The sequence below is a fragment of the Salvia splendens genome, chromosome 7 (genome assembly GCF_004379255.2).
Source record: "Salvia splendens isolate huo1 chromosome 7, SspV2, whole genome shotgun sequence".
Lineage (NCBI taxonomy): Eukaryota > Viridiplantae > Streptophyta > Magnoliopsida > Lamiales > Lamiaceae > Salvia > Salvia splendens.
The window spans coordinates 12,742,756-12,759,995 of record NC_056038.1 but is presented as its reverse complement, the minus strand read 5'-3'; the positions used below and the strand labels follow the sequence as shown (position 1 = coordinate 12,759,995).

The 17,240-nt window shown below is 40.8% G+C and overlaps 1 long non-coding RNA gene across 8 annotated transcripts; it reads left to right on the top strand.

The window, feature by feature from the left end:
* The first annotated feature begins 406 nt into the window (after positions 1-406).
* LOC121811610 lies at positions 407-10,706 on the top strand. Of its 8 annotated transcripts, none has more exons than XR_006052730.1 (6): positions 407-1,336; positions 1,452-1,495; positions 7,230-7,298; positions 7,784-9,637; positions 9,790-9,904; positions 10,464-10,706. It is a non-coding gene; the product is annotated as an uncharacterized LOC121811610 (long non-coding RNA). The 8 variants fall into 8 exon arrangements; XR_006052728.1 differs by having other exon boundaries at positions 1,452-1,514; XR_006052726.1 differs by having other exon boundaries at positions 1,452-1,589.
* Positions 10,707-17,240: the final 6,534 nt, after the last annotated feature.

Genomic DNA, 17,240 nt, shown 5'->3' with positions numbered 1-17,240 from the left:
GTATTTTAAAATACTTTATGTGACTAATGAAATTTTCTTCTATTCAGTTACTGGGTACTATTTCAACACGGCTTAAATAATTCTTTTCTTCCGTGGCTTAGGAAACTAATTCCATTATACTTTTGAATTTATCCAAGATAATGGATTCAACCAAATTAATGGTCATACTAAATAATTTCTCAGGCCCAGAATATTTATTCCTCAACTAAATCGGCCCAGCCTTATTTTCAGTTGGCCCAATTTATTTTCTATTTGCTGATGAGGCCCAACTGCAATTACCATGGCCCAGATCAATTTCCAATGGGCAATGGCCCAAATGCCCTACCATTTCTGATAGCCCACTAAAAAATAATGAGCAAGGCCCAATTTTTGGAGAAAATACTCCCATTCGTCACCCTCTCCTTCTCCCTCATTAGCTTCTCATATTTTTCCCCAAATTTCAAAATGAGGAACCCTAGACCCTTCTCTCCTTCCTCCTTCTCGGCGAAGACACTGACATCACGACAATTAACCGGCCTGCGGTCTGTCGCCGGCGTCACCTTTGCGCAGCCGTCGGAATCAGAGGAGGATGCGTCTCCTCCGTGTCTCTCCCTCGCGACTGTTCCGTCATCTTTCCAAGGTGAGCGACGAGGCTCCGGAAAACTCACTCACGTTCAGTGCCTTACGGAGACCTCTCCCTTCCGCCGTCGTTGCTGTCACGCGGTGGATTATCCAGGCAGCAGTTCTCGGCTCATCCGACCGCCGTTGGTTCGTGGGCAGTCAGGCTGGGACGGCGTGGTCAGCTGTCGCTGCTGCGTGTCGGAAATCGCCTGCGGTCTCGGCTCTCAACCGCACCTGATGCACCGCCGTCGGGTCGCCGCTGGTTCACCGTCGGCGCCGCCATTCTCTGACGGAATATCCCTAAAGCTAAGTCTTCTACCTTAGCTTATATCTGATTAAGTTTCTCGGCAATAGTTACTTAAATTTTGAGAGTTAAGTCCGTGATAACTGTGATTGGAGCATTCTCCTTTGGACTTGCTGATAGATTGGATTTCTAATTGGAGGAATTGATTTGAGTAGAAAATCCCAGAACTTAGTTATGCCTTCTATGCGCATGACACTATTTTTTTGTGTTCTGGCCTGGTGTGCTCGTGAGATGTTTGAGCCTAAGGCTCCTTGCTGTGTTCTGATCTCCTAACTGAAAGTTGTGCCTATTCCTTGTATTTTCTTGCTGCACACTTTAACTGCATTTGTGTACCCCTCTCGCAGGTACTAGTTGGAGTGCAGGTGGCTACTGGTTTGACTGGTATGAGCTGTGGAGTGCAGGGATAATGCAGCCTCACACCTTCTTGTTTAGGTAAGTTTTGGTCTTCAAAACTTAAGGTAGGTTTGTTTCCCATCCTTGCTTGTTTTGCCAACTAAGTGCTTTAATGTCTCACGTATCTTCTTGTTTATTTCGCTGTTTCTGGCAGTGAGGCCGAACGGCAAAACCAGGAACTGGTAATGGCTGGAGTAGGTACGAAAAGCCGTTTTAGGTACATCGTCGGCTGCCACCCGAATCTGGTGGTATCCAGCTTTTAAGTCGATTTTGCTGAACCACCTGGCCCCATGTAATTCTTCAAGTAATTCCTTTATTATCGGAATATGATATTTGTCAGGTACCTTCCGTTTGTTGAGTTCCCTATAGTCCACGCAAAACCACCACGAACCATCTTTCTTGCGAACGAGGAGGACCGGGCTAGAGAAAGGGCTAGTGCTTGACTGAATCACTCCGGAACTCAACATCTCGGCGACGAGCTTCACCATTTCATCTTTCTGCAAGTGATTATACCGATACAGGCGAACAAAAACGAGGTTAGTACCTGGAAGGAGGGGTATCCGGTTGTCAGTGCGGCGGCTGGGGGGCAATCCCACGGTCTCCCGAGGATAGGGCCGTGTTGATCCCGAAAGGCTCCGCAACAGCCTCTTTCTCAATTGCGTGGAGGACCCAGCAGCAGTCCCCTTCCTCGAGGCAACGGAGGTCCTGGGTGGAGCAAGCCCGGCGCATGAGAGACGGGGCGCCCTTGAGCGAGACGGGGCGGCTGTTTACTGCGAAATCCATGGACGACCGCTGCCAATTTGCCATGACGTATCCGAGGGAGGCGAGCCATGAGACACCCATAATTACGTCGATGTTCCGGAGGGGAAAGACGTAGCAGGACACCACAAATTCTTCATTCTCCAATGTTAGAGATACGCCCTTGTAAATCCCCGTCGCGCGACGTGTGGTGCCATCGCCTAGTACCACTGAGTAGGGTGATGTGGGAGTAACTGGCAGCTGGAGCCGCTGGGCGCTGTTCTGATATAAAACAGTAGTTTGCACCGCTATCGACCATCACCTTAACCTGTTGAGAGGCAATTTTCCCAAATAATTTCATTGTATTGGTCGTGTCCAGGCCGTTCATGGATAGAACAAATAGCTGTGGTTCAACCTCGGTCTCCAAAACTTCTGATTCCTCGAGCTCAGAGTCGGCAGGTGATTTTTCCTCCTCATCGCAGATCAGGTCGTTGAGAGTCTTGGGGGGGCATCTATGGGCTGAGCCGAACTTCAGGTCGCACTTGACACAAATACCTGTTGCTATGTGCCGCCTATATTCCTCCGGAGACACGTTCCGGAAGCGTTTGGATACCGGCTTTGACGAGCCAGATGAGTGAGAGGGGGTTTGGGAGTACCCTTTTGAGAAAGAGCGAGTTGATTGGGCTGTATATGTGTGCGCCTGGGTGGGCGATTGGGAAGGCGCTGATCGCGGGGGGTGGGTGGACGCCATCATGTCGATATCTAGCACTATCTCGACCGCATCCTCATAGGTAGTGATTTTAAAGGACTTCATTTGTAGACCGACCTCAGGGCGAAGTGCTGCCATAAAGAATCCTAGGTATTGCTGACACGAGATGTCCGGAACCTGCGCGAGGCGCGCCTCAAAAGCAGCCACGAAATCTGTCAGGGAACTAGTGTGGCGGACTGCAGTGAATGCTTTATATGCATTCAACGCCCCATTGCGGCCAAAGCGTTTCATCAACTCCCTTGCAAACCGAGCCCGCGTCAGATCCGGAACTCGCTGTCGCAACAACTGGTACCAAGGGAGGGCAGCGCCTGCCAGAGCCACCATTGCGATGCCTACCCGGTCCTCGGAAGGGGTTTCCGAGATAAAACAAATATTGCTCCGCCCGTGCAAGCCATGCGAGTGCGTCCGAGCCATCAAAGGTAGGCATGGGCGACGCCGAAACACCACCCGTGGATGTCGTCTTTAACTCCCGATTCGTTGAGGTGGATCCGTCCTCAGGGCTGGAAGTGTTCTTGAGTTTAAGCGAAGCGAAACCCGCGTGCATCTCCTGAAGCATGACGGTCGGTTCTGATCGTACCTCCGTCACTTGGTCATCAGTGCGGCGGAATTGGGCATTCAGTTCCTTCACCGTCGCATCCAACAAGAGCCTACCCTGTTCCAAATCCTCCGTAGCCTACTCCAATTCATCCAGTCGCGTGTCCGATCGAGAGTTCACCATTGTTCACCGCACCAATTGATAGGAGTGAAAGGCCGATTGAAGTAATGAGCACGAGTTATGCTCTCCATGTTGCCGCAAATCACACCAACAAATTGTAAATGCAGGGAAAGAGAGAGAACGAGCACTTCTTATTGAAAGGAAATGATAATCCTCCGCAGAGGCCTACGACCAAGTCGTCCAAAACAATTGATCTCTCTAAGATATTATGAACTCCCTAGCTTACACTTATCTATACTGTAAAATAGAAAATAACTAGAATGCATAAAAATAGGAATTCCATGATTTGCTCGATCTACTCCTTTGCAGCTCCTACTTCCTGATTTTTCTCCCTTGAACCAACTGCCTCCCTACTTCCTCGGCGGTTGTATACCTTCCAGCCGTTGACCGTATCAGTTGCAGAGGTACCCTCTAATCATAGCATCAAAATCAACACAATCACTGTTACCTCGACACGCAAACATAGTCGGATCTTGTCTCGCTTCTTTGCAATTCACTGCTCCAATCCTCCAATCCAATGCCATGCTCGACTGATCATAATCTCCTTTTGATAAAAGTGCATCTAGTTCGATCCCCGTTGAGTTAATCAAAAACGGAAATGAGGTAACATAAGTAGTACGATCATCCACATTTATTTTTTTAATGTATTCCACAAAGGCATAACTGCAAGAAATATTAGTACTCGTCCATCTTCCACTAAGTTGGGTCACATTTGCTTCTAGGTAAGCCGTACCTGCAAATAATCCAACGCATATTTCACTAGGGAATGTCGACTTCTTCAACATATTGGACACCATGAAAATAGTCAAATACTATATAAGACACATATATAGCCGAACCGAATCTGGACATCTTAATTTTCAAAGTAATCTTAAATACATTTCCATAGTTATAAACCAAAAATATATTAACAACAAAAAAAATCGATGGCACTCTACAACAACCCTCACCTCCAAAGGATGTTGTTTCATATTCGCATTGTGCGTTGGTCCGACCGTTATACATCAAACGGTTGGAGCAAATGGCTGCGCAATTGCTTCGGATAGAACTTGGCTTGTCTTTTCCAATAACCCCGACAACCATAACTACGCAACCAATGGTGGTGATCTAATTCTCGTCTGATAGTGTATATTGAGTTTTCAACAAGTCGATCGTCAATCTTTGCTCCTCTGGCTTAGTAATTCCAACTTGATTGTCTGACAAACTGTAGCACGTTGTAGCTTTGTTGACATATTCAATCAAAATTTTGGATGAGTTCAGCTCAAGGATTTCAGTGTTGGAAAGAAGGAGGTAGGGTTTCTCAGGATTGGTGGTCGTGTTGCAAACAACTTCGAAAGATGGCTCCAAGTAGCAATCTGGGCCTACACTGTAATAGCCGAGAGCTAGTTCTCGGGAATTTGAAATAAATACTAGAATTCTACGTAAAGAATGAAGGAGTATTTCTATTTCTTGATTAGGAGTATAAATACAAATTTCCAGAATTTTAAAGCTACAGATTTCAAAAGAAACAACGAAAACGTGCTCGTTTATTCGTAGACGAATAAAGTACGATATACTACTTACAAGGCTATTGCCTTAGCTTACAAGGATGATAATAAATAAACAAAGAAGACTAGTCTTTTATAACTCGGGAGTGTAGGTGAGGGCCGAGCCGAAGGGACCAGCGACTAAGGCCGCGAGCCGGTCTAAAGGTCGTACCAACACGGCAACCGGAGGGTGTAGCCCTGCAATGTGAAAACGCGTTAGCAAAACAAGACAAGTAGATGAGCCAAATCATTTGAGAATGTAAGGCATTACCAGGTTGATGTGAGAACTGAAAAGTCACTAATATAAGCAAGACTGAAGACTGTCGCAACCAGAGATGGCCTGCCCTTCCAGCAGGTTGTCCAGCCAGTACACTGCGAAACGGCAGGTGCACCCCACCCAGCTCAACAGTCCTGCCTAGCAACTGCTCCCCTGCAAGATCATTTTGGCAGCTTATCAGGTAGTATTATACTCCTACAATTCAGTTAAAGGTGCTGCAAAACAAAGGAGATGAGAGGGATCTCTGCAGCGGGGTACAATGGAGGGAGCAGCACCATTTAATATACGAGTACACCTCGGTGCTGCCCTCACAGAATCAGCCACATAGAGCCAATTTTTGGTCAGATTGTGCAGCAAGAGGGTACCAGCATAATGTACCAAATTCAGTTACTAATCAGAGATATAACAGAGAGCTGTAGGCTCATTCGGATCAAGGGTACACAGCCTGCAAATTTCAGGAAGGCCAGCCAATATAGGCGCAGCCTTAAGGCCCTTTTTCCAGCTTACACCACAAGCTTTTACAGCTTTCAGTTACATTTTCCTCTATATAAGGGATGATCCCTCGGTCTTATTCCCCACATCATCACAACTCAATAGCATTACAACAAGCTAAGGAAAGGGGGAAGGATCCGAATCAGAAGCCAAGCGATTTCAGTAGGTAAGCAGCACCCTCTCGTAGCAATAGAACATATTACACATGTTCATCGATAAGAACTGAAGCACAGCATAATAGGCCTCTAGCCAACACATATCATGCTCAATCTCAAGTAATCGGCAAAAGCCTAAGATTCTCAACTTAGAACTCAATCTAGCTACTGCTTTCTCTTTCAACACAAAACAAATTAAGTAGTAACTAGGTTGAAGGCTTAGCTTAGCTTTCGAAGCCGTTTGGCGCGAGTCGAAGGATGGAAGAATAGGACATCCCGCCGGGGATGCCGGGCGTCAAGCCGACGATGCGACGAAAGGGCCCTGCCGGCGCGTTCCTCCAGTGACACTTCTTCCCGACGAAGCGGTTAAGCCTCGATCGAATTGGAGTGGAAGTAAACACCTGAACGCGTTGTAGGTCCGACGGAACTTGGCACCGAGAAGAGGGAACGCGAACCGGCGGAGCTCCGACGGCCTGACCGAAACGGCTTGTTTGCCGAAGATGACAGGAGATTGGGGTTCAGTGGAGGAGAGTCCCAATCCATGGAGAAGGAAGGATACTCGGTGCGTAGATTCCACGGTGGACGGCGGAGATTGACGCTGCAGAGGAGAATGACGCCGCGATGGAGAGAGATTGAAGGAGAAAGGGTTTGTTGGTGAAATTGGGGAAGAATGTGAAGGTGGTAGAGGAGAGACCGATGGAGTTAGAGAGTAAAGTGATTTGGGCCTAGTTTTTTTAATTGGGCCTTATCCTTTTTCCCTTTTGCTTGTGCCTGGAGGGGTTTAAGGAAGAAAAGAGAATTCAAGGAATGGGCCTGAGGTAATAAAATAGTTTGGGCTGGAATTTGCCTAAGAATTAAATAAATTCCCTAGCTAGGCAAGATTAAACAAATTTCCTAGCTGGGTCTGAAATTTAGTTGGAGCCATTTCCTTAGATTAATTCAAAGTGTAATGGAATTAATTTCTTAAGCTACGGAAGAAAAGAATTATTAAGCCGCGTTGAAATAGTATTCGATAAATAATTAAAGCGGGCTTTATTAGTCACAGAAAGTATTTTAATATACTTAAAATAATTCGGAGTTTTTATACCCGAACAGTTTTGCCAGATTCCGAATAAATTAAATCGTCGATTTAATTACAGAACTAAGATTTCTAAATTTTAGAAAGAAGGAAGTAAAATATTAAGCACACGCTTAGGCATGCATACATGCAAGATAAATAGTTACTTAAAGCTTAATTTAAGTATATTTTTTTTTGTAAAGGAACGTCGTCGCACTACGCGTAATCTCGGGACAAGAAAGCACCTGTTTGCAAGAGTTTAAGCAATCGAGGTGGGCTTTCTTTTCTTTATTTTAAAGTGTGTTTTATGTGAAAACATGATTAATTGAATGAGTTGTCATGCAATGTTTTGTTTTATGATTGCATATCTGTTGGCTATGCCAACCAGTTAAATCGAATTCGGGTCCCAGTAGGTCAGTAAATCCTACTCGGACTAGTGTACACATAAGGACCGTGAGCTAGCGCTAGGTTGGCCGGTCCAGGGGTCGTGAGCTAGCGCCAGGTTGGCCGGCCTAGTGATCGTGGAATGTGGCCACATTCCCGATTCACGCATTGAGATATGGTATATCATCAGAAGTTTAAAAGACTGCAGTCTATTTTCAGAAAGAAATAACAGTTTTAGTGACCGGGACTTATTTTCAGAAAAACCCCGCGTTCACTCAGCTAGGCTGACAACTAAAAGAGAAAATGTTTTTGGCATGAGCCCACTGAGTGCATCAAGTACTCAGCACTGCATATTGTTTTCCTTAATGTGCAGGTTGATCGACGTCGAAGCCGAGGAGGTGTTGGGACAGAAGGCTAAATAAGTAAGAAGATAGCTGGTATAGTATGTCTTCATACATATTACATCTGTCTTGGTACTCTTCCGTTGCGCAAATTTAGAACTTGTTCTAGTAAAGACAATTGTTTCATAACTACTCTGATTCATTATAATTTGTACCCTCAACACATTTCAGACAAAGTTTCCTTTAAATTAAGCATCTTATGATGAGTTGAGACAGTTTCAGTAAGACTTAGTCGCGATATAGCTACACTTTCTTTGACTAGGGAGATGTGGTCGTGACTCGTGACATACACCAAATGGAAATAGAATCGATAGTTTCCCACGTTGATCTAAGCATCCAACTTTGGCAATTGAACTAAAAATTGCTGGATGAAAACAAAGGAGATGTTCCAAAGCAAGTTATGAGGTGTGTTATAATGCTAACTTTTTTTAATTGCTAACTTGTTAACTCATCTGCGCAGTATCTCCAAATCTTTAACACAAATTTAGTTGACACATGTCTTTGTGTTGACTTTTAAAAATAGATGTCAACCCAAAGACATAAGTGACATGCTAATGTCATCGTGTCAACATTGATGAGTTATTAATTTAAGAAAAGTTAGTAATCGATCAACCCTCAGCTAGTTAGTGTGTAAATAAATAAAAGTTGTAACGCCCCACTTTTTGAACCCTAATTTTCGAACCCTAAATTTTTTTTTTGCATTTAATGTCGTGAGGTCCGTAGATTAAATGACGAGTGAAATGATTATTTAATATTCTTGTGAACCTAAACCCTAATCCCTTTTCAAATCTCCTCTCCAATCTGCAGTGAATAATTCTTACCAAATTCAAAATCAGTTCTAGGAAACAATTAACTCCCAAATTTATTTTGAAATCAAATATACACAATAATAATATTCAAGCGTTATTCTTCTACTTCTCCAAATCTGCAAAAATCAAATTCCCAAAAATTAGTGTAGCCAACCTTTTCCCAAACGACAGTTTTATTCTCATCAATTTTCCAATTTACTACCCTAATCGCACGCCTATTTCAATCTCTCCAACCTTAAACTGTACTAATCCTACCGCCTCCTCCATAATACTCCATTCACAACTAAAGTTTCATCCCACACTTTTTACTCCCTTGAAGTTCTGCAAGAACAAGGCAACTCTCACTCAATTGAGTGCAAGGTAAATCACTTCCTCTGCTTCACCATTCCTCTCGATTACCGTTGATTTGGACTATGCAACTTTGCTAAACTTGTCCACTGCTGTCTTCTACTTAATTAATTTAATAAATTTGTCCCCTCTCACATTTATACGTATATACTCCCACACGCTAGGGGTGAGCAAAAAAACCGGAAACCGAATATCCGAACCGAACCAAACCGAAAATTTGAAATTCGGTTCGGTTTTTTCGATTTTTCGGTTCGGTTCGGTTTTAAAATTTTGAAAATTTTGGTTTTTCGGTTCGGTTCGGTTTTGATGAAAAAAAAAAACGAAAAATCGAAAATCCGAATTATATTTAACACATATATATATTATATAAATAGTACTAGACTCTAACCCTAATTCACTCCTTCCGCCGCCTCTCCAAATCCAGATTCTGAATCTCTTCTCCTCTCCGTCGCAATCTCTTCTCCTCCCCTCTCCCCTCCTCTCCGTCGCCATCTCTTCTCCTCTCTGTTTCCCATCTCTTCTCCTCCCCGTCGCCTCCGCCCTCCAGCCGTGCTCCAGATTCTTGCCCGTCTGCTCCTCTCCACGTTGGCGCCCCTCCACCCGACGACTCGTCGCCTTCCAGCGTCCAGCAGCCGCCTCCTCCCTCAGCCAGCCACGCCGCTCAAGAAGGTAAAATCTCCTACTCATTTGATTCCTATTTAATTTGTGTATTGCATCCCAAATTGAGTGTAATTTTTATTTAGTAAAATTGAGAGTTTAATTTTCTAATACAATAAAATTTGAGTGTTTAATACTCTGATACAGTGTATATATTTTCATAGTAGGTTGAATTGAGTGACTAGTCTAAGCAACTGCACGGCGCCGCCTCCGCCTGGTTCCACCCTAGCCTCCGCCTCTTCTCGAGGGTAGCGTCAGCCCTCTCAAGTCTGTGCCTTGGTATGACGTCATGCTTCACACTCCAAGTAGATAAATCCAATTCCATAAACACGTTGTTTTATTGAATTGAAATTTAGATTGATTGGGAAATTTTATATTTGATCAGCTGTTTAAGCTCTTATAGCTATTTAATTAGTGTTATCAGTGCTTTAATTTAGTATTCCTCTGCTAATTTGCTCTGCGAAGTTATCTAACACCTTTAGTTGGAGCTTAAAAAAGTTATTTGCATCAGTTAATGCGCGAGAAGAAAAGCCATTTGAATCTGTTAATTCTGAAATCTCAATTCTTGAAGATATGCATCAGAGGCTGCCAATAGAACAACCAGTAGTGAGTAGTGTGAATGTGTAGCTTCTTCGTTTGGACTTGAGTGTTAAAATTTCTGATTTTGTGTTTAATTTTCTACAAAATTTAATTGTTGTAATTTATGCATTGTTAGATGTTGAAATTGAGTGTTGAAATTTCATATGGTGAACAATTGGAGATACCATTGTCCATTGATGTTATAATTTTCTCCAATTTACGATTTAATATATATTTTTCTAAATCTTTCTTATTGTAGACGTTGAATAATGAAAGAGAAACCATTGGAGATAGCATTGCTTTAACTAAAGTTACTCCCCATGAGGATGATAAAGGCCATGAAAAAAAGAGAAGTTCTTCCCTTAATACTTGGAAGTTTGATCAAGAAAAGGCTAAGAAGGCTTTAGCTTTTATGCTAATTGTTGATGAGTTGCCTAGATATGTAAAGTTTATTGGTTGATGTATGTTAATCATGTTATTATAGTTTTGTGATTTTTTTAAATTTTGGTTTTTCGGTTTTCCGGTTTTTTCATACAGTTTCGGTTTTTGGTTGAAATTTAAAAAATTTCGGTTTTTCGGTTTAATTCGGTTTTTTAAGTTTGGTTTTTCGGTTTTCGGTTTTCGGTTTTTCGGTTTTCGGTTTTCGGTTTTTCGGTTTCGGTTCGGTTTTAGTTTTAGTCTAAATTTGGTTTTTCGGGTTCGGTTCGGTTTGGGCGAAAAATCGAACCGAAACCCGAATGCACACCCCTACCACACACGTAAACGGTAAACCCTTCCACCATACACGTTCACTCAGAAGAGGAGAATTTTATTTCTCCTCATTTCGTTCACTTAATGCTTCTTCTTATTTAATTGGTTTGATCCTGTTTTAATATAATTTGTTGGGGCGTAAGCGGCCGGAATTAATCGAAATACCAATGCCTCTAATTGAAAAAAATATTTGTAACCTTAATCGAGAAAATAATCGAAGTCATAGGATGCATGCATCTTATTTTATTTGAATTCCTTGTGTTGATCTATGTGTTATTTTTAAATTTTATTTGAATTCCTTGTGTTGATCTATGTGTTATTTTTAAATTCTAAAGGTGATTCCTTGCCCTTGAAATGTGATATCAAGGGAAAAAAAATTTTCGGATTAAGCACTCGAAGTGAGCTTTATTTCCTAAACTCTTTTATATTTTGAAATCATGATTATGGCGTTATAAGAGCATCCACAGTGGGACGAATGTACCGGCGGACATCCCGACGGACTTCCCAAAAACACCTCCTGCCACGTCATAAGGACATCCTACTGCACTGCCATGTCATAAGGACATCCCACTGCACAATGACGACATCCCCAAGGACATCCCGACGGACATTCCACAATAATAAAAATTCACAAATTCACCAAATTAAACAATTTACGGAACTAAACAATTTATGAAATTAAATAAAAAAGTACATTTCATTAAATAAAAAAAAGTACATTTCAACAAAAAAAGTCTAAACAAATTACATTCTAAATATCAACGACGACCCCTCCGCATCCATACCTCTTCAATTATATCGTTATGGAGTCGAATATGGGCTTATCGTTGGCGCATGTCGGCAAATGCACGGACTCTATCGGCCTCTTCATGGGGTATCCCCATACATACATTGGCGGTGGCCACGCCGTGGCTTGGACCGGCAGCATCAACATCATCATTGACCCAATCAGTCAGTGCTGGACCTTCATCTTCGACAATCATGTTGTGCATGATAATACATGCGTACATGATATCAGCGATGCTGTCAATATACCATAGCCGTGATGGACCCTTCACTGCCGCCCATAAAGCCTGGAGCACACCAAATGCCCGCTCCACATCCTTGTGCGCTGCCTCCTGACGACCCGCAAAATAGACCTTCTTTTCTTCTGTGGGGGCATCTGATCGTCTTCACAAAGACGGGCCACATAGGGTATATCCCATCCGCCATACAATCTATATTGCCCAACATTCCCGGAAACCAGTGCTGACTCCCGTGCATATCCATCAGAGCTTGGCAATCTTCGGTGGTAGGCTTCCGAAGATACCTATCCCTGAATATCTCTCTAACGCCCTCACAAAAATACTTTAGACAATCGCGGGCAGTCGTCTCGCCGATGTGGAGGTACTCATCGAACATGTCGGCCGCACCTCCGTATGCCAGCTGCCTGATTGCGGCAGTGCACTTCTGTATGGGCGTGTGGCCGGGTTTACCAACTGAATCCTCCCTCATCCTGAAATACTCGTATCGACGCTCTAAAGCACCCACGATACGCAGAAATAATGGACGATGCATCCTAAAACGTCACCGGAACATGTTATCCCCAAACCGCGGCTCCGGAGCGAAGTAGTCCTCATACAACCGACAGTGTGCAGCGATGTGGTCCCTGGACGTAACGGTCCGCAACTGTTCTCTAATTCGTCGACGTACGTCATCAGAAATTCCACGACTACCACCCGCCCCACTACCGCTAACCATTTTGGATATATAAAAGAAACGTAGAGAGAGAGAGAGAGAAACTCGTTAAAACAAGTGGAGCGAATGAAATGAAGTTCAACTAGCCGTATATATAGAGTTTTTTTAAAAAAAATGAAAAATCAGGACGTCCGCTAGGACGTCCGTCGGGAACCCGCAATGGCGGACGTGACGACGGACGTTGTCCGAATGCCGCGGAACTCCGGTGTCCGCAGCGGACGTCCGCATCCGTCCCTCCCACGCCTAATGGCGGACTTCCTGCGCGGACGTCTGGCACGCCGGTCGGACGTCCGCCGGGACGACCGCTGTTATGGATGCTCTAAGGGTGGTTTAAAATGTTATGTCATCCCTGTGATTGTTTTGATGATGTTGTGTGTCTGACGCCTAGTTTATGAGTTCGTTCCGTTAGGCTATAGGGCTATGTTGTCTGATGCCTAGTTTGTGAGTTCGCTCCATCAAGCTATAGGACTATATAAACGAATTCAGGTCTGAGTAGGGCTGCAAACCCTATCAGGCTAGTGTACACAGTTGGGATCAGGAGCCGTCCTTGCTAGTCGGCCGGTCTCGTGGGCGAATAGTATGGCCACACTTTCGTCGCACTATGGAAATGTTGTGATTGATGGATTGTTGAGAAAGTGGGGAGATTGATTTGACTGGCCAGTCTATGAAATTATTTTGTGATACTCGAGATTGATTTGACTGGCCAGTCTATGAAATTATTTTGTGATACTCGATGATATTCTTTTCTAAATGCAAAACTGGAGTTCACTATGGTATGGATGACATAGCTATTAAAATATTTTCGGCATAAGTTCACTGAGTAGTTTATAGTACTCAGCCCTGCATGTGTTTTCTTTATGTGCAGGTTGAGCGGCGACGAGCTTGGATAGTGTTGAGTCGAACCTTAATTTTTGTGGGATTTATTTTGAACTCCGAGGGACATCGTGTCTTAATACATGGCGTCACTCTTACTCTTGAATGCTTCCACTGAATTATGACTATTTTTCTCAATTATGTCTCTGAAACCCTTTTCACTCTTGGATCATTACTTATGATAGCTGTTGACTTGCATTCAAATGTTAAGCGTTTACTCGAATTTTCTCTCGTGAATTGAATATTAATTATTTTTGTCAAACTCTTTATTGAAACCCTAGATTGTTTCCCTTTTCTTAAAATCCCTACCCTAAAAAGGGCGGTCGTGACATAAGTAGGGAGAAACGAAACAAACTTTGGCATCCACCCGGTAAGTAAGGATTTCCATCGTAACCTTGAACACAACTACATGTGTATCCTGTATCACCGTAATAGCTATCAACCCAAACACTCTTGTCATCTCGACATGCATAAGTTGTGGAATTCTTAGCTCGACTGCAGTTCTCAGTCCCTACGATCCACTCCAAGCGCACAATTGGCGGACTTGTTGATGATGCCCAATTATGATTTACCAATGCCGTTGAGTTGTCCAGGTAGTACAAAGAATATGAAAATGCGCTTTCATTCGAATCTTCTTCCTCCTGGATAAAGGCATAGATAGCTGCATGGGAAGAGCTTTTTTGCGTAGTGATTTTCCGCTCAACTCAATTAGTTCTGCTTTCTTTTCCGCTCAACTTAATTATCTATAAGAATTTCAGAGATGGATCGACCTATATATTGGATGGAAATACTTGTTCAATTCTAGAAATGTAAAAATATTTTTGAATGAATAGTTTTGATTACTATAAGAAGGGATTTCTAATAAAAATGGATGAAAGTAAAATACACTTTCAGTAATTCATCAAACGAAGAAAGGATTGTTGCTCCTATCATTCATTGGATAATTTGGTGAGCTATTCAGATCTAAATTCAATTTCATGTGAAACAGAACCATGAAATTTAGTGATAAAAATACCTTAATTAGCGCTTTTAATTTTTGCAAACCAACATCATCTAAAAGTTAGTGATTGGAGATATATGTGTCAAAAAGTAAATGAAATGTGATCTGGTATGTACAAGACCTATACATATACTCCTTCAGTCCCACCGAAAATGATCCACTTTTCTTTTTCGTCCGTCCCAACCAAGATGACCCCTTTCTTATTCAGGAAATATTTAAAATACTCAATTTTATTTTCCCTTTCTTACTTTATTCATCTTTCCTACTTTTAAACACTCAACAACCCTTTCTCTCTCTCTTACTTTTTGCATATCTCATACTTTTAAACATCAACAACTTTTTATCTCTCTTACTTTATTCATCTTTTCTACTTTAAACACCAAACAACTTTTCCTCTCTCTCTTTAAACACTTTAAAATTAGCATACATAAAATCCTGTGCCGTTCTAAGAAGGGGTCATCTTCCTTGGTACAGAGAGAGCATATGTATCCTTTATTTTTATAATCTGAGATATACAAAATTGCTTCCAACATTTACTCATAAACATTACTCCCTCCGTCTATGAAAAATAGTCTCATATTGTCATTTTGAGGTGTCCACAAAAAATAGTTTCATTTGAAAAATAGAAACTGTTTCTCACACTTTATCCATTTTTTCTCATTCACTCTCTTACTTTTTCTCCCTTCTTTCTTACCTTTTCAATTAGTTTACACTTTTTTTCTTTTATTCTATTCTATGGTTATATTAGCTGTTTTTATGTGATACGATTCTAAGTTTAATTATGCTGTAAAACAACTTAAAAATTGAATATTATTGTAAGATGTAATTTTAAATATTATTATTATTTTATTTTAAATATGTTATACTCCTTCCATTCTATAATAGATATCATACCTTTTTTTAGTTTGTCACATAAAAATGTCACATTTTGTTTTGAAAAAAGTTCACTTTCATATTAATATAAATATACTATTTTCTCTTTCCACTAACACACAAAATAACATCTCCTAAAACCCCATGACATTACGCAAGTGTACCATATATTATGGGGCGGAGGGAATATTTAACATAAAATTCACACCCCCAATCCAATAAGTCTGGATCCGCCACTGCCCTATAAACACTAAATTTAAAAACTAGATACCATAGAATTTCACTCAGTTGTGAACATTAAGGAATGTATATCTGAAGAAGATCGTGGGGGACTTTTGTAGCTAGTTTCCCAAGAGTATTCAATGTCTGAAATCATCATAGCTCTACCTTCAAAAACTTTCACTTCTTCAAATTCATCTTTAACAATATTTTGAGACATCCTAAAACTTCCCAATTCGTTAGCCACTTCTTTCATAGTTGGTCTCATTTTCCCCTTCAAATTCAAATTTCTTTGCGCAAGACTAGCTACTAGAATCATCTCTTCCTTTATACCCTGCTCCAAAATTTGAGGATCTATAATTGTGTCTAGGCAGTTCTCCTCCATGCAAGTAAGAAATTGTATTGCTAGGCTTCTATATTATCAGGTTCCGCAATTTATTTTTTCTTGAAGTAATTATTCTAGGAAAAAGAATAATTGGGCGATTATTTACCGTGCTCGCGAATTAATTAGGAAAAACCCAACAACTAATTAATTACGGTTTCAGCCCAAGTCTTTTAATTTTAAATTTTTTGCCTAAATCCTTATCAAAAGAAAACAGTCTGAATCAAACAAGGACAAAAGCGGGCCCAATCTATCTTTTTCGCCGGTCTCAAAACCCAAGTTGAGCAGCCCTTTACTTGTCTCAGTCACCGCGCCTGCTTCCTCTACATCAGCTGCAATTATTATAAAATAAATTATGATAGAAATTATTGGTCTGTGAAAAGGAGAAAAAAAGTGAATAAGTATGGATAAAAAGTGGGTAAATTATAAATAAAAAAAGAAAAAATGGATAGAATAATTAATAATTTTAGGAAATCAATTTATTTTTGGATTAAATTATTTTTTTGTGGATCCTTCGAAATGAAAAGATTGGCCTATTTTTCGTGGACCAGTATAAATGAATAATGCATACAAATAAATGAACACTCATACGAATAAGGATTATTTCAACTCAAAACAAAAAGTAACTCATATAAATAGAAATATTAGACTACATTTTATTGATGATTTTATATTTATAATAAATGAGTACTCATGCAAATAAGGATTATTCAATTCGAAACAAAAAGCAACTCATACAATGACAAAAAAGATTTTTATCCTAAAGAAATAAATTATATAACATACAAACTTTAATGTATATAAAATATTTTGAAAAAAACAAAAGCAAATTAATTATCTATTCAAAAAATAATGAGAAAAATGACTCATATTGTACTTTTTTACTATTGAATATTAAATTGGAAAAATTTTAAAAAATTATACTACTTACACTCAAGTACTATGAATTAAATTATACAAGTGGAATGAATAATTTAAGAACTAGTGCGACATTAGAATCTGTACAAATTAAAATAATGAAAAACAATATTATTAATATTGATATGTTAAAAGATAGTAGTATAATTCAAAAAATTTTAAAAGTAAAACGAAATATACACAAATTTTGATAAGTTTAAACTATGTTCAAAATTTAAAATATTTTTGTATATGGACGTTTTCAATTGTTTTATCTATTATCTAATTACGAAATAATCAAAGTA